Source organism: Chinchilla lanigera, unplaced genomic scaffold (assembly GCF_000276665.1).
Source record: "Chinchilla lanigera isolate Chin_1 unplaced genomic scaffold, ChiLan1.0 scaffold00142, whole genome shotgun sequence".
NCBI classification, from domain to species: Eukaryota; Metazoa; Chordata; class Mammalia; order Rodentia; family Chinchillidae; genus Chinchilla; species Chinchilla lanigera.
Genome location: NW_004955543.1, coordinates 2,018,941 through 2,036,262, shown reverse-complemented (window position 1 = coordinate 2,036,262; position 17,322 = coordinate 2,018,941). Strand labels below are relative to the sequence as shown.

Sequence of the window (17,322 nt, the reverse complement as noted above, 5' to 3'; positions counted from 1 at the left end):
GCCCCATTGGGCAGATGAGGGGTTTGAGGCTCAAGAGATGTTAACTGGCATGCTAATTCATGCACTAAATGGGAAGGCTGGCACCCAAATTTTATTGATTTATTTTATTTTTTCACGGCGCTGGAAATAAAACCTAGAGCCTGGCACACGCTAAACGAGCACTGTGGCATTGAAGTAGCCTCTTAGGGTACCTGCAGCTTTCTTCAGTCTGACTCCAGTTCCCAGGGCTTTTGATAATATCATGTGTACACAGGTTAGGGAAAGAGGAGGAAAAGACAGCTGGGAGAGAGAGACAAGAGAAATGAGAGGAATGAAATTGAATGAAGAAACTGGTAATATTGCCAATAAATACTTGCCCCTCAAGGGGTAGGGTCAAAGGAAGGTTTGTGTTTTTTTTTTTTTTTTTAAATCTGTAATCAGAGTAAAGGGATTTAGCCATGATTTAGAACTAGACTATTTTTGTTTTCGGTGGTACTGGGAATCAAACCCAGGGCTTCATGCATGCTAGGCAAACACTCTTCCACTGATGACCTACATCTCCAGCCCTCAGAAGACCTGCAGTTAAGTTTTAACTCTGCCACTCATTATCTGTGTCACTTTGGACAAGTCATTTCCCTCTTTGTTACTTATTTGCAAAATGAAAATAATAAAAATATAAATGTCCAATAGGGAGAGTGAATATTTTATCTTCTATTTCACATGAATACTACAGACATATGTGAGTGAAGAGAAATACAGAATATCCCTTTCTCACTAAACAGAAATTCTCTTAAGAGGATTTTGAACTTTAAAAATGAAGTATTTGGGCTGGGGTTATAGCTCAACAGCACAGCACCTGCCTGGCAAGCATGAGGTCCTGAGTTTGATTCCCAGTACCAAAAAAAAAAAAGAAGTGTTTGAAGTTACCGAATCACTGGGAGTTATGTGAAATGGCAGGACTCCTTCAATGTGATGTCTGCAGCTGCCAAAGCTGGGAAGGCCAGACAAAATTTCTAACTGATGTCCTAATAGCTAGCACTTTGAAAGTATACCAGGTTTGGCTGTTTTAACCAATTAAACTGTCGATCAATCAATCACCCAGGTCAATAGACCAGATGAGCACTTTGTAAAGTGCCTGCTCCTAAATTAGAGAATTTAAGAAATTATTACCACAGAAGATCTGGCCCCTGGATTCTCAAAGAGATGACAGATTTACTGAAGACTGGCACTTACTATAAGTCCAGGGAACTAAAAGCTGTGGCTGCTGAGACCATGGGATAGGAAGTAAGAGCAAACTTTATTCAGTGGGCAGAAATTTTACTGTAGGTTGATGTGGCTGGGAGCTTTGTGAGACGAGGAAAAAGAACTGGAGCTGGGCCTTGAAGGATACATGGGATTAAGGTACAGAATAGACTCCATATCCTAAACATACTGGTGGGAGTCTGCAACCAATTTGTTCTTCCACAGTGAACTATATGATAGCATAAAGGTAGAGCATGAGTTGTTCATTCATTTTTTCACTTATTAACTCATTAAATATTATTGTCTGTTCTAGGAGCTGAGCTTTTCTTTCTATAACCTATGAAACCAGCACAGAGCTCCACAGATGCAACTTTTGTTTCCTAACAAATACTTTTATAGAGCATACCCTGGACTAGCCATTGTTTTTCTAACTTAATACATACTAATTTATTAACTCCACTTTATAGATGAGGAAATTGAGGCATAGGGAGATTAGGTAATTTGCTCAATGTCATGTGGACGTTGTGAGGCTGGATAAGTAAGTGAGCCAGTGGAAATCTACGTGACGGTTGCAAAATAATGGACTATGACAGTGGAAGGACTTGAGCCAGATTTCTGGAGAACCCAGAATATTGTGCTATATAATGGATTCAAGGTGGAAGTAGGTGGACATTTTTGTTGTCTTGAGAATTAACATATTAAAAATAAAATACCTGTCACAGTGCCGGTCACAGAAATGCTTGCACAAGGAAAAATCTAAACAGAACAATAGATAGGAAGGGACAGTTTGAAGGAGTCCGTCATCTTTGCAATGTCTTGACTAGTTATACATTAGTGAGTTACCACATGTTAGTGGAAAAAAAAATATATATATATATATGAATTGAAGAGGTAGGAATCAGGGCAGAGGCCCATATTTCTAAATAAGAAGCCTTTGAGTGATGATGGGGATTTAGAAGAGGAACCAGTTTTATTTCAGTTTTGGATCTTCTGAGACTGAAGCTCTGTAGAAAAATCAAGTTAAGAGGCTCCATAGGCAGTTGCGGTGGGGAGAAGGTTTGTCTATATTGGTTTACTTAAGGACACTGATCAGTTAAAACAGATTATTATTTTAGCAACAAAATGGTCAACACAATTTACTAATCTATGTATTGCTGTGGAAATTAGTTACTTGCCAGACAGTCTAGTGCCCCAAAGATATGGGGAACAGGCCTGCTTTGTTATTTAACAAACTTTCTGGGCCACAGGTCTGTCTTGCTATCTCCCCTAATCTGTGGGATGCCTAGTCAGCTGAAGTGTCCCTAGCTGGAGTTCTTTTTATATAACTTAGAGGTTTCAAATGATGGGAAAGTGGAAAAATCAATCAAACAAACACAAAATAGAAGAAATTGTCAAAGCGCCAAACTTCATACTGAAATGTTAAAATGGTTTGGGGCTGTTAAAAAACACCAGTTAGCTTGCCAAGATGTTTAAGGATTGTTTTCTCTATATGAAAAGCACAGTGTGGTGGCTTAGTGAGGCAAACCTCAAACCACAGGAGTTTCAAGTCTGAGTTGTATTTTCATTGTTAGAAGTTTTAAACTCTTCCCGTAGTGTAGTATTATCAATCTGTGACTACTATTGTTAGTATTTCTACAGTACTAATCGTTGTTAAGTATGAGCTTTAAAAATGCATTGTTTAAAAATTTTAAAATGCATTGCTTAAAAATACAGCTCAGTGGCACGGTGCCTGCCTGGCAAGCATGAGGTCTTGAGTTCGATTACCAGCACCCCTCAAAAAATGTATTGTAAAACTTCCAAGTGTGACTTCTTTGCCTTAGGTGAGGTACTCATCAAACTAAAGTAGGGAGGAAATAGAGATTTACTTTATGAATTCACTTGTTGTAAGTCTGGCTGGAAAACATTGCTGTATTACTGAGATATTTACAGATTTGCAATGATTATTTGACTCAAACCCTGGCACTGCTGTCCTTTATACTTATGTGAAGTTCCCTGGAAAGGCTTGCTTTGTATACAGATGGGCCTGCCAACATAAGGACTAGTCCAGCCGTCTCCTCTCTGCTCTTCTTGGATTGGCTTTCCAGATACTTTATTACCGCTGTGTGGCATTATCTACTTAGCTACAGGGGGCGGAACTGAAATTTAGAATGTTGTCAAACTTGCACGTGCTGTGATATTCAATCTCCATGTATTCCCTACCTTCGAAGAAACAGTTTTCACGTTAAGGATAATGGACCTTATATTTGAATTTGATTTGAGCATCTGGATGCTGGAGAAATTTTTGTGAAAAGATTGCCTGATTGCTCTAGCCTTTCCAAGAGCCAGGTTGCAAACTTGTCTTTGCTAGATGAGTCTGAATGGGAAAGTGATAATTCCCTCCTTTGAATGTAAAGAATTCAATATATAACTTGTGTATCTTTCCCATGTCTTTGGCTGGAGAAGTATGCAATGTTCTGAAACCTGCCCAGGCCCTGCACGTACTGTATCTATTTAAGAAAGGTTTTGGCTCTTAGCCCTTTTCAGGTGCACTAGGGTTCAGTTGCATCTCTTTCCCCTTCCAGCCACTAAGAAAAGCCCGCAGAATTAAGGATCAGAGAGAGTTAATTCCCATTGCCAGGACCCTGCTGGGACCCTTCCATCTTGTATCCCTTAGGCTGGGCCCCTAAATTAAGGGTAAGCTGTAGTCCAAGCCTATAAGTGACAGTGATCCGAAATAGGCCCCAGAAAAGCCTATGACAATCAGGCTTTGCCCTATGCTGGCAGTTCTCCTTCTTCTCTCTCCCTCCTGTGCGGTTGGGATCTGACAGGAGACAGTGACCCTTGGGACCAAGCCAACTGATGCTACTGCAGCAGTGGAGATTGTGCACTGTATTTCCTTCCATCCAGACAGAGATTCCCACGAAGCTTCTTCTTTTTCTTCAATTCCCTAACTCAACTTCATTACAACATTAGGAGTCTCATTCAGAATAAAAAAAAGTCATTGATATCTCTCTCAACTCAAAGGAGAATCACAGTAATGAGTTCTGAGATGGCAAGCTCAGATGGGAAAGGGCAGCTTTGAAGGAGGCTCGTGCAAGAGCTGGGATAGGCAGGACTAAGCCTCTTTCTGGAACAACTACACTACTGTAATCGCCTCCTCAATGGCCTCCTGCCTTTGATCATTCCCTTCCCCCCTTAAAATTATTTAATGGTTCCCTGCTGCCTATAGAACAAGGCTAAAACTTTTTTAGCCTGGTGTTACAGACCATTCTCCATCTGGCTGTAGTCTTTACCATCCTCAGAGAGAGCACAGACTAGGTAGGCTCTATGGGAAGGTTTACTGGTTGAGAAGCTGCATAGGAAGAGTCCAGCAAAATTTTGTACTTTTGGAAACCTTCTCCTTTTGTCTCCCAACCCGAAATTAGAAGAAGAATGTGACTTGAACTTCTGGATATACTAGCCAAGTTCTCAGTTTCTGTGGGACAGCTAATAAGTGGGGTAAGTCTTGCATGACACCTACATATGAGCTAGAGACACAGAACATAGGAAAAATAGTGGTGGGGGTTGAAGTTGAAAGGGACCCCTGCTGCACCCCAAAGTGAGAAGGAGGGTGGCAGCATGAGAAGATGGGGTGTGCCCCGGATGCCTGGCTGCTGCAGCTCCTGTGTGTGTGCCGTGTCCCTGCGTTTGCATGTGGGAGAGGCCTGCTGGCAGATGAGTACGGCGTGGCCCCTGCTGTCGGGTAGTGTTGCCGTGAGACTCTTGAAACAACAGCCACCTGACTTGTTGCTATGTGTTCAGGGTGGGTGTAGCGTGAGCCTTGTGTCCAATTCAGGGGTCTTACTGCTTCCGCTGTATGGTGGTAGCTAAGGTGAGCGTGTGTGTGTGTGTGTGTGTGTGTGTGTGTGTGTGTGTGTGTTTTCACTTTTGCTTAAGCCAGCCCTAACGTGTTCTGTCTGACTGGCCTTGGAGGTGAGTCACTGTCTGGTATTTAGACCTAATGCCTTAAGTGTCCTCATTATTTGACCATGACATTCCGTTCCTCACTATTTTACTCAAAGCTGAGAAAGCGAAGAAGGACCAAAAATAACTGCCTCTATTCTTCTTCCTAATGGGTTCTAACCTCACTGGTAGCCAGCTGTCTCTGTGGTGTCATTTAGATTTTGTCAGTGCACTGAAGGGAACAGGTTGAGATTCATAGTGTTGAAATTCACAGTTGTACTGTGACAGTTGAAAAGGCACACTATGGGGACTTTGTTCCTGCTCATTCTACTGCCGGAGAGTTTGACTCACTGGAGTGGACTTTTGGGACAGGACTGGAAAAGGACCCCAGGAAGTGGCTGTCCTTATCAGGCTCATGTGAGTCTGAAAGGAATAGAGTCCGCCTGAGCTGGCCTTAAAGAAGAGATGGTTCAGTCTTTGCACACAGGTGGGAGGTGCAGCCAACATTAGCTTACTCCTCGCTGCTGTTTCCTTTAAGATGCTTCCCATATTGACAATTTTGTCCTAAAATGTGGTTCTAAGAGTGTGGGAAAGGCAGTACCCATCAGGGGTACCCATCAGGGGTACTCTTGTTCCCAGAGGGACAGTGAGGGCGGGGCTGCTAGCATGGTCATTTGGAGGCCAGGCAGCCAGTAAATTATCTGAGAAGAAATTAAAGGTTCAAAGGGCAGGAGGGGATTCTTTGGGGGACCTAACGGGTGCTTGAAAAATCAAAGGGAGAGGTGATGTACTTTAATGTTTTGAAGGCTGCTTCAGGAGGCGAAGGAGTGAAAGTGCACAGTCGGAAATTGGGATTGCTGTCTTCATGTGTCCAGGAGCCTTAACTCCAGGCTGGGGGGGATCAAAGTTACCATTAATTAGATGTTCCTTATGTTCTGGGAATTTTACACTCATGAACTTCTCATCACTACTGTAAATTAATTGGCAGCATTGCTATGTTAACAGATGAGAAATGTGAGAGTCAGAGAGGGAAACTAATGTCTCAAAATAACAGAGGCAGGAAGTGGTAGAGCTGTGACACCAGCTCTACCCGGTCCCAAATCCTAGGCTTGTCCCACTATGTCTTGAAATTTTGCTTCAAAGAGTCCCTTTTTGTGTCCCATATTCTTTCTAATTCCACTATTAACTATGGATGTGGCCATGCTTTTTGTGTCATAGGACTGGACAAAGGTGGGACTCATAGATCAGTCATTTCAGAGCTTTCCTGGGGAACTTATTAGAAGTACAGATTAGCTGGGAATGGTGGTGTATGCCTATAATCCCAGCAACTGAGAGGCTGAGGCAGGAGCATTGCTGTGAGTTGGGCTATGTAGCCCAGACTGGGCTACACAGTGAGTTCTAGCCCAGACTGAGCTACATAGCAATATCCTGTCTCAAAAAAAATTTAGATAGATAGATAGGACTTTCAGTGAAAAGAATATAATGCACAAGCGATACTTTTTAGTGTCCCTAGTCTAAAATACTGATAAGGAGGCTAAAGAGGCTAAATAAATGTTCACAATTCATGCAACCAGTAACTGGCAAAGCTGATATGCAGCAGAATTTGGTTTATTTGATGTTCAGGGTGCCTGACCTTCCCAGTGCTCCTGTTGATTTTTTAACTGGGAAAGGAGCAAGCAGTAAACAAAACTCTGGGATTAACTCACTGGGCCCCTTAAAACCTATTATTTTTACCTTGCCTATCTTTGCCAGCAAATTTTAAATGAAACATTGCCTCCTTCCCTTTCTCCATTCTTTCCTCCCTTCCTCCCTTTTCTTCTTCCTAGTGCAATTTACTTAAGTTGTTATTTTCAGGGTCGGATGGTAAATATTCATGGGACAACATTAAAAAACATATAAAGAGCCATATCTTGCTTCACCCCTAAACCACCTGAGTTCCTTTTCTAGAGACAGCCACTATTACCGGTTCTTTTGTACCTTTCCAAAGATGCTGATCTTCACATTATACATAGGTGTCAGTGTCTCTGTGTACTCACTGCCTCTATCTTCTTAATCCTCTGTAATCCGTCTTCTACCAGCCCTTCCTGGGGGCTCTATTCATTGGCCATTTTCCTCTCTTGATCTTCATTTTTTCCAGTGGTTTTATTTTTCCAATTATTTGCTGAATAGGTAATGTATTCACAAGGGTTCAAAGCCATATAGTATGGAAAGGCCAACAGAAAAGAGTTTTCTGTCATCTTTGTCCCTCATCTACCCAGGTAACTCCCCCAGCTCTGCTTGTATTTTTTATTGTACCTTTCCAGAGTCTCTATATATCTATGACACCTGGTATGACTATAGATTCTTTACCTTGCTTCTTACACAAAAGCTGGTATGCTAAAACAGTGTTTTGTACCTGGCTATTTTATCTTACATATCCCAGAAATGTTTCCCTGTCAGTATGTAGAGGCCTATGGCCATTCTTTTAACACTTGCATTTTATTTAGTTATTTAATCAGTTCTTAATATTGCTTGTTGGGCTGAGGATATTCAGTGACACACACCTGCCTGGCAAGTGCAAGGTCCTGAGTTTGCTTCCCGGCACCAAAAAAGACCCCGAAACAAAACAAAAACAAAATATTGCTTGTCTTTGGCGTTGCTTCCAAAGTTCCATTCTGACTTGATGATCTCCAAGTCCTGCCTCCAGGATGACTCCTCTGACACTGAACTGTCTTGTTTCTCCACCCTTTCTCATTTCTTTTTCATTTCCCTTTATGAATCAACTGCCTTTCCCGCTCCTTGTCCTGTTTTTATTTTTCAAGGCACAGAGTTCAACCCGCTCCTTGCTCTCCCCTTCCCTCTCCTCCCTGTCCCTCCCCTCCCCAACCCACCCCTCCCCTGCTTAGGAACCCTTCTATTCATGGAAGGCACCCTCCCACAAGTCAGTCCTTTGTTTCAGTAGGTGGTTTGGGTTCTTGTATGTCTCCTGCCACAAACAAACACCAGTGGTTCTGCCTTCCTGTTATTCTGTTATTTAAAATTTCCACTACTGGAGACTGAACCCAGAGTCTTCTCATTGAGCTAATTCCCAGCTCATTTTAATTTTTATTTTGAGACATGATCTTACTAAATTGCTAAATTGTCCAGGCTGGGCTCAATGTTGCCATCCTCCTGCCTCAGCCTCCCAGAGTGCTTGGATTATAAGCTTGTGCCTCCTTTATGCTGGTTTAAATTAAGCTGCTCAGCTAAAACCTCCTTCATATTGCCTTAAAATCAAACCCCTTAAGTCTGGTGTCCCAAATTCTCCAAATTAGGGCTCCTTGCTTCCCTTCCAGCCTTAAGTCTACAACATTTCATTTGTATTTCATCCAAATTAAGAAGAAATACTAGGTAACATTTATTGAGAATTTACTGGATTGCTGACTCTGTTCTAAGTGATTTTACATGCATTATTTAATCCACACAGCAACCATATGTGATTTTATTGTTCTTTCCCATTTCAGAAAGACAAAAATGAGACATATAGAAATTCAAATGATTTACTTGGACTCTCACAGTTAGTAAATCTCAGAGCTAGGATTTGACCCAGATAGGCCAGCTCCAGAGCCTGTACCTGTCATCACTACCATATGCTGTCAGTCCTAAGTGTGACACCACCCAATTCCTGAACATGCTCAGTGCTTTACTCGTGATAGTCTGAAGACACTTTCCTAGTTCTGTCTACTTGACTAACTCCTATTTTTTGAGGCCCATCACGAATACTACTACCTTTTGGTTCTGTTTTACCCTGTCTTGCATCCCTGCATTTTCCCCCTGATTCCTCTCTCCAAAAAAAAACCCTTACAGCTCCACCCACCTTCTGATGCTCACCATGTTCTTATTTTTACAATAGATTTTCTGTATGTGTTCAATGACTTTTTTGACACTGCTGAGGATGAAATCAGGACCTTGTGCATCTTAAGCACATGTTCTGTCACTGGGCTACATTCCAACTCCCATCATGGTCTTTCCAGTGAATTCTGCATGCTTGTTTTATATCCTTCATGGGATGCATTACCTACTTAAAGGCAGAACTCACAGATGTAAGCCACTGGATTTGGTTTATCACCTCAAATGTATTCTGTGGACTATTTAACAATTAAAGTTAGACTTCAGGAACTTCAGTAAGATTTGAGGTTACTTCTTTTTTTTTTTTTTTCTTTTTGGTTTTTCTCCGGTACCGGGAACCGAACTCACGACCTTGCACTTGCCAGGCAGGCGCTTTTGCCGCTGAGCTAAATCCCCAGCCCCGAGGTTACTTCTTTTTTATATTTTAACTTTGTATGCATCTCTTCTTTCTAAAACTTGGGTTTCATTTATAGGCTCTAAATTTATTTCTGCCATTGCCCCTGGGTTTGTGCATTTGATATCAGTTACCATCAAGGGTAGGAGAACAAACAGTTCAAGTGTTACTGTCTAAAGTCACAATTTCTATATATACATTATTCAGAACTGAATGAGGAACAACATAAAAAGGAGAACTTTTTATTACATTATTTTTGTGTGGTCTGATCCACGCTCTCCTTTGCCTTTAACGTTTATTACTATTCTCTATACAAACTGATATAAAACTTGTTTACATAGATAGAAATTATACTACTCAACCTAGAGACTAAAAATTTTATTATGTGATGTGTGTGTGTGTGTGTGTCTGGCTTTAGTGTGTTAGAGGGAGAGGGACAGAGGGAGTAAAAGGGGAGGGAATGTGGTATGTCATAGGGGTTGAGTGGTTGCGGCATAGTTCTTTTGAAGTAGAAAAATTCCTTGTGTTTTGTGCTAGTAAACCCGTTTCTAAAATGTTACATCCTGGGGGCTGGGGATATGGCTCAGAGATAGAGGACTTAGCCAGCTTGACCAAGGCCATGGCTTCAATCCCGTCTCTGTTTGTATATGAGTGTGTGTGTGTGTGTGTGTGTGTGTGTGTATGCGCGCTGAATTCTGCAGAACTTCTCTAACCTCTTCTTCCTCCTCTCCTCTTCTCTCCTTATATTTCCTCCTATAATTCCATTCTGATTATGGCTTCACATTTGTATTTCTTAAAATTGTACGTGAAGTTGGTCAAACTCTTTGGTTGAGTGAGATATGTTCAACTAGCATGCTAGACAAGAACATGATTTACTATTCAGACAGGCAAATTCAATGGGTAACACGGCCTTCTTTAAAGGATCACAATACTGCTATTAATTCCCTGTGTATACCAGTTTAATTACATTTCAGAAGTAAGAAACATTTAAGCAGTTCCAGTTGCAGTGTTCCTGTTCACTAAGCATTAACTATAAATCACTAGTAGTTACTTTAAACATATCTGTTGATGGATTGCCTGGTATTTTACATGACTATAAGCCACCTATATAAGGGTCTCTAACTTGGTTTTTGCAAAGGGAAAATGTGCTCTTGATTTCTCTCTCTGGCCTCATAATGTCTTTATCAACCCCCATCCCAGCCTGTACAAGTTTCCCAGGGCCCCCTTTTCTTCTCCCTTCACATATTTTATCAGACTTTTTAAGGGATTCTTGGACTGGTTGTGATTACTACCGAACCATATGGGAACCACACATCTTATATTTTCTTTTACTCTCCTGAATAAAAGTTATGAATTATTAGATGAATAAAAGCCCCAAGATTAGCTTTTAACAATTGAAATACTTAGAACAGGAATCCCTGCCTTGATTTCATCATCCAAGAAAACAAAATTTAGTAACCCCTCTTATTTCCTTTCTTTTAGCGAACACCTGAAATCTGTTCTCCAGAAGGGTAACACTAGTTACTGTAGCATGCATTAGTGTGCAGACTTCATGACCCTTACTGTTTTTGCTAACAATGTCCTATATTAGAAAGGACCAGGAGTCATTATATGTAGTTTTCTCTTCTAGAATGGATTAATGCTTACTGGGTAAAATTTGACCCCAAAATAAGAATACTGCTGTTTTCCCAGTCTTTACTTTTTTATTTTCAAATTCAGAGAGCATATTTGTGACGGTTAGCTTTTGTTACCATAAGAAATACTTAGGACAATTAACTTATGAAGATAAAAACGTTTATTTTGGCTCAGGAGTCGAACCTTCAGTCCGTGGCTGGATAGGTTGCTTTGAGACTGTAACGGCACATCATGGCAAGAGTCCACATGACAGAAAGCATGTATCTTGTATCTGGTAGGGGATGGTGAGAGAAAGAGAGAAACACACACAGAGACCAGCCCACTAACTCTAAGTCTTACAGTCTTTTTTTAAGGCATGCCTCTAATGACACTTGAACCTCTTTACCTCTTAATGTTTTCACTGACTCCCCATAGCACCAAATTGATGACCAAGCCCTTAATACATGTGACCTTAGAGGACACTAAAGATGAAAACCAAAGCAATATTGAAATTGTACAATTATCTAACTTGCATTTATTGTACTGAAAACATTAACATGAAACCTGTATTTTTAATTCTTATTTTTATTAGTACATGTTTGCTATAATATAATGATCACCTTCCGTGTGGAGAGTGGGTACATGTTCATAACATAGCTTAATTCTTTTTTGTCATTTCCCCCAATCTCCTTCTCTTGGCTCTTTTCCCTTTTGAAAAAGATCTATCTCCCTATTTTTTATTATGTATAGTTTATTTTGTTCTTTATTTATATTTTGGGTTTCTCATGTAAGAGAAACCATGTGGTGTTTAAGATTGTGTGTCTTTCACTTAACATTATGGTTTCAACATGCATCCAATTCCTAAAAATGATTCGTGTTTATCTTTTGTTATGGCAAAGTAATATTCTGGTGTGTATAAATACCACATTTTTTGGACATTGGTCTGTTGATAGACACATAGGCTGCTGCCAGGATTTAGCTGTTATGAGTTGTGTTGCTGTAAACTGTATTCATGAATCATTGAAATATGTTGTCTTTAACTCTTTCAGGAAGAAACCTAGAAGGAGAATAGCTGGGTTGAATGGAATTTCTATTTTTATTTTTTTGAGAAGTCTCCATACTGATACCACAGTGGTTCTACTAGTTTAGATTCTCCCCAGAAATGCAGAAGGGCTCCCTTCCAGTGCAGTCTCATCAGCATTTGTTATTACTTGTTTTTTGATGATAGCCATTCTTTCTGAAATAAGATGGAATTTCAATGTTTTCTAAATTTATAGTTTCTAGAAATGTTTAACAATTTTTTAATGCATTTACTGCCCATTTATACTTCTTTTGAGAAGTGTCTATACATGTCAGTTGCCCATTTTTTGATTGGGTCTTTTATTTTGGGGGTCTAAGGTTTTGGGGTTCTTTATGTTCTGGATATTAGTCCTCTTTTGGAGGTGTAGCCGGCAAAAATTTTTCCTCATTCTTTAGGTTGAGGAAACTTTTGGATCTTCACACTTTTGGATGTTTCTTTGCTGTGCAAAACTTTTAAATTTGAGATAATTCCACTTTTTGATTCTTGATGTTATTTCTTGTTCAATTGGGGTTCTGTTCAGAAAGTCCTTGCCTGAGCCTGCGTCTTCAAGAGCACCTATTTTATCTTCTAGCAGATTAAGTGTTTCTGCCTTAACATTTAGAACTTTGATCCATTTTGAATTTACTTTAGTACATAGTGAGAGATACCAGTTTAGATTAAATTTTCCACATGTAGATAACCAGTTTTCCCAGTAACATTTGTTGCATAGGCTATCTTTCCTCAAGTTTAGGCTTTTGGCTTCTTTGTCAAATATCACACAGCTGAACGTAGTGAGGTTGTTCCTGTAATCTTCTGTTTTGTTGCACTGATCCACATGTCTCGATTTGTGCCAATATGATGCTGTTTTTATCATGGTAGCTTTTTTATTCTAAAGAAAAGACTCAGTAAAAACAGTGGTACAAAATTTCAAAACAAGACTGTAGGAGAGTAACAATGGTTAGTACATTGTGTATTATTATCTTCAAAGTAGTTGGTCATATTACAAAATATAGGTGTGAAAAATTGATCAAACAGTATAGGCACAAACCTTTACCAATGAATTAATAACAATTAGTAGTATAAATATTTTAGATATTATACATGTTTATTTATTTATTTATTTTTCCTTTCCCCTTCCTTCTTTTCTCCTTCTCCCCATCCCATTTCTCTTTTCTTTTGAGCAGTTTCTTCCCATTTGACAATATCTATTGTACATTTTTGGTCTTATTTACTCTTTCAGCTTCATACCCTAGGGAAATAATATGACATTTACACATGTGAGACTGATTTATTTCATTTATGAGTGTAGTCTCAAGTTGCATCTATTCCCCTACAAATATCTCAAGCTTATCATTTCTATAGCTGAGGCGTATTCCACTGTATAAAAGTACCACATCTTTTTTATCCATTCCTTGGTGGATGGGCATTTAGGTTGTTTCCAAGATTTAGCTATCACAAATTGTGCTGCTATAAACATTGTTGTACATACATTGCTGTGTTATGATGGTTTTCATTTTTCTGGGAAAATACCCCAAAAGGGAATACCTGGGTCGAATGGGATCTCTAATCCTAATTTTATCAGGAATCCCCACACTGATTTCCACAGTGGCTGCACCAGTGTGCACTCCCACCAACAGTGGAAAAGGGTACCTTTTTCCCCACAGCCCCACCAGCATTTGTTATTGGTTGATTTTTTGATGATAGCCATTCTTACTGGGGTGAGATAAAATCTCAGTGTTGTTTTAATGTGCATCTCTCAAATGACCAATGATGTTGAACATTTTTCCATATATGAGGGAAAAGTGGCTCTACTTTTTCCCATTCTGTGGGTTGTCTTTTCACTCTGTTGGTGATTTCATTTGTTGGGCAAAATCTTTTTAGTAAGGTGAGATCCCATTTGTTGACTCTTTGTAGTATTTTCCATGTGGTCTGGGGTTTATTAATGAAGGCTCTGCTTACATGTATGTCTTCAAGATTTCTACCTAGTTTTTCTTCCAATAAACTTAGTGTTTCTATTTTAATATTTAGATCCTTGATCCATTTTGACTTCAGTTTAGTGCATGGTGATAGACATGGGTCTAGTTTTAGTCTTCAGCAGTGGAAAGCCAGTTTTTCCCAACACCATTTATTAAAGACACTCTCTTTCTTCCCGTGAATATGTTTGCCGCTTTCTCAAAGATAAGGTGGTTGAATGTGTTTGCAGTTGTGTCTGCATCTTCTAATCTGTTCCACTGGTCCTCAGGTCTGGTTTTTTTTTTTTTTTTTTGGCCAGTACCATGTTGATTTTATCACAGTAGCTTTCTAGTATAATTTCAAGTTAGGGATTGTGAGACCTCCTGCCTTGTGCTTGCTGCCCAGGATTGCCTTTGCTATTCAAGGTCTCTTCTGGTTCCAGTTGAATTTTAGGAATGTTTTCTCCAGTTCTGTGAGGTGTGTTAATGGTATTTTGATTGTGATTGTATTAACTCTCTATAACAGTTTTGGGAGTATAGTCATTTTTGCTAGGTTAGTTCTTCCTATCCATGATAAAGGGATATCTTTCCATTTTCTGATATCCTCTTTGATCTCCTTTTTTACAATACTGTAATTTTCAATATATAGATCCTTTACTTCATTTGTTAGATTGATTCCTACATATTTCATTTTTTGGATGCTATTTTAAAGGGTGTAGTTTCCCTAATTTTTCTCTCAATGAGATTTTGTTTGTGTACAGGAATGATATTGATTTTTGAGTGTTAACTTTGTGTCCAACCACGCAACTGAATTTGGTCACTAAGTCCAGGTGTCTTTTGGTGGAATTTTTCTGGTCTTCTATGTAGAATATCATATCATCTGTGAATAATGATAGTTTAACTTCTTCCTTTCCTATCTTTATTCCTTTTATTTCTCTCTCTCTTCTCTAATTGTTCTGGCTAAGGTTTCCAGAACTATATTGAACAGGATGAGTGATAGTGGGAATCCTTGTCTTGTTCCCGATTTTAGAGTGAAAGCTTTCAGTTTTTGTCCATTTAGTATGATGCTGTCTGTTGGTTTGTCATAAATGGGTTTTTATCATATTGATTCCTCTTTTATGTAGGGTTTTTGTCATGAATGAGTGTTGGACTTTATCAAAACATTTTTCCGCATCCATTGAGATGATCCTGTGATTTTTGCCTTTAGCTCTGTTGGCATAATAGATTACATTTATTGATTTGCATATATTGAATCATTTCTGCATTCCTTGCATGAATCCCACTTCTCTAGGGTATATAATCTTCTTAATGATTTGCTGAATTCTGCTTGCTAGTATCTTACTGAGGTTTTTGCATATATGTTCATTAGGGTGATTGGCCTGTAGTTCTGTTTTTTTGTTGTGTCTCTCTGGTTTTGGTATCAGGTTAATATTTGCCTCCAGGTCTGAGTTAGGGAGTATTGCTTCCCTTTCAATTTCTTTAAAGAGTTTGAGAAGTATTGGCATCACATCTTCTCTAAATTTCTTGTAGAATTCAACAGTGAATCAATCAGAAACTGGGCTTTTCTTTGTTCATAAGTTTTTAATTACATTTTTAATCTCATTACTTATATTGGGTTATTCAGAAATTTTATGTCTTTTTGATTCAGCTTTAGTAATTCATACTTACCTAGAAATCTGCCCATTTCTTCTGTATTCCACCCTATGAAAGTAAAGATTTTCAAAGTAGGTATTGATAATCTTCTGAATATCCACAGGGTCTGTAGTGATTAATGCTTTTCATTCCTCAATGCTCGAATTTGAGTCTTTTATTTCCTTTTTTGCTAAGGTTGGCTAAGGGTTTATCAATTTTATTTATTCTTTCAAAGAATCAACACTTTGATTCATTAGTTCTCTATATTGTTTTCTTAGTCTCAATTGTACTAATTTCTAATCTAATCTTTATAATTTTTTCCCTGGTATGGGCTTTGGGCTTCACTTGCTCTTCTTTTTCTAGAAGCTTGAGGTGTAACATTAGGTTGTTTATTTGTGCCCATTCTGTTTTCCGGATAGGGGAATTCACCGCTATAAATTTACTGCTTTAATTGCATCCCATAAGTTCCAGTATGTTGTATCTGCATTTTTATTAGTTGTAGATATTGTTTAATTTGTTCTTTTATTTCATCTGTAGCCCATTGGTTATTTAGGAGGGTATTATTTAATTTCCATGTGTTTATGGAGTTTTTGCAGTTTCTTTTGCAATTAGTTTCCAATTTCATTCCACTGTGGTCAGCTAATATGCATGGGATAATTTTAATTCCTTTGCATTTACTTACACATGTTCTGTGGGTTAGTACATGATCTACTTGAGAAAACATCCAATGTGCAGCTGAGAAGAATGTGTATTCTGATGACATTGGGTGGAACACTCTGGAAACATTTACTATGTCCATTTATTCACAAGTTTGGTTCAGCTTTGATATCTCTTTGCTAATTCTTGTCTAGCTCATCTAATTCTTTGTGGCAGTGGGATTTGAGGTCTCCTGTTACAATTGTGCTGTTGCTTATTTGATTTTTATGTCTGTTAATAATTGTTGTATATAGTTGTGTACTCCTGTATTTGGTGCATATATATTTATGGTTGTTATCTCGTCCTGTTGAAGTTTTCCCCTAGCAAGTATGTAGTGACCTTCTTTACCTCTTTTCACCATTCTTGGTTTGCAGTTCACATTGTCTGAAACAGAATAGCTACCTTTGCTTTTTTTCTGGTTTCCTATTGCATGGAAGACTGTTTTCCACCCTTTGACTTTCAGCCTATGAATTTATTTTTAAGTTAAATGTGTTTCTTATATACAACATATTATTGGATTTTTTTTCTTGATCCATTCTGCCACTCTGTTTCTTTTGATCTGTCAATTGAGGCTGTTTACATTAATGGATATAGCTGATATGTATACATTTGTCTTTGTCCTGGTATTTTCCTTCTGTTGATTCCTTACTTTTCACCTTTGTTTAACCGCTTGTTTTGCCTGGTGGTTTCTTTTGTTGTTGTTCTGGGAACTGTGCTCATTTTTATCTCTGTCTAGAATATCATGGGGCTGGGGAGATAGCTCAGTGGTGCAAGCACCTGCCTGGCAAGCATGAGGTCCTGAGTTTGATCCCCAGTACCAAAAAAAAAAAAAGTAAAGTAAAATAAAATACACATTTAGAATATCTTTCAGTACTCTTTGTAGAGTTGGTTTCATGGTCATAAATTTCTTCAGTTGTTCTTTGACATGGAAGTATTTTATTTCTGTATTAATTATTTTATTTTAT

At 38.8% G+C, this 17,322-nt stretch overlaps 1 protein-coding gene across 1 annotated transcript in view; it reads left to right on the top strand.

Moving 5' to 3' along the window:
- The window catches only part of Shroom4 (shroom family member 4), a 236,020-nt gene that overhangs the window by 9,882 nt on the left and 208,816 nt on the right, over window positions 1–17,322 (top strand). The gene's annotated exons all lie outside the window — the stretch shown is intronic.